Source organism: Cyprinodon variegatus, unplaced genomic scaffold (assembly GCF_000732505.1).
Source record: "Cyprinodon variegatus isolate N-32 unplaced genomic scaffold, C_variegatus-1.0 Scaffold32, whole genome shotgun sequence".
NCBI classification, from domain to species: domain Eukaryota; kingdom Metazoa; phylum Chordata; class Actinopteri; order Cyprinodontiformes; family Cyprinodontidae; genus Cyprinodon; species Cyprinodon variegatus.
In genome coordinates this window covers 2,089,552-2,090,791 of record NW_015150485.1, presented here as the reverse complement: position 1 = coordinate 2,090,791, position 1,240 = coordinate 2,089,552, and positions in this window count along the sequence as shown.

Below are 1,240 nucleotides of genomic sequence, written 5' to 3'. Positions count from 1 at the left end.
GTCTCATTTCATTTTGCTACAGAAGAAAAAAAAGTATGAGTCCAAAGATGTTTTCAGTTAATTTTGGGCAGGTAAATTTGCTGGCAGATTTTCTAAAACAAGGTTTAAGGTTTAAGAGTATATGAGTGGAAATGATGTGTAGGAAACCTAGAGTTTTTCATCTGAATGCTACAATCAGTCTAACAATTTCAGAAAAGAAATTTGAGAAGCAAGTATAAAATGTCTCCATTGTCTGGTATTAATATAAGACCTTTTAAAAAAGAGTTTACCTACTGACATGTCTGAACATGACTAAACCACCAATTTTTATATATTCTTTTAATATTATACTTATATATAAAAAAACAACAACAAAACATTGTTTGAGCTTGCTCAGGGTTGAGTTTTAGCCTGCTAAACCTGGAGGCTACAATGACCTGACAAACAAACTAATCCTTTTTTGAATCACTTTATCTAATAGTATAAATAATTCATAAAAAGCTTTTGCAGATATTAACTGATTATTCTAGCTTTTTTACCCCTATGTTTACTGTGTTTAGAACCTGCAATTTTGTTTCCCAAGACTATGTAGCTATCAGTATTCAGATCCTGTTATTGTTTTCATTATTTTGATTATCACTACTAAATAGCATTTGAAATGCAGCAAAGCATACTGCATTGATTGCCATGTTCTTAAATCAGTCTATCATATATATCCACCTATGGTTAATAAAAGTTGTTCTGAGTGCCACGTGTTGCCAATAGCAACCATCAGTTTTACTCCAATATCTTGCTGTTATAATGCAGTGGGAGGTGAATTATAACTGGAGTGAATCCAAGCAGGCGTGACTGGCTTTGTTTGGGAGTTAATAAATAATACACAGAGGGTGCCATCTTTGTTTGTCAAGTCCTTGTAGGCATTTTATAAGCTCTCTAATAAAAGCAAAACAAATGGAAATATTTTCCACATGATTTCATAGTCATGAACTACTATAACAGTAACCACTAGATGCCACATAACCTCATATGAGCTACATTTTCTAAATTGGCTAAATCCATAGATTATAACTATTTTATTATTTTTTTCACCTACAGTATCTGTTGTTATTTTCTTGCCTGACGAAAGGTTTCGTTACACTGTGACAAACTTCGATTTGGTTTCACTATTGTGATGTGCAAATTTATTAGTGCTCATTTTTTAAACCTCCTTATTTTTACATATGATAAGATGATCATGTGATTAGATGTTTAAATTGCAAAA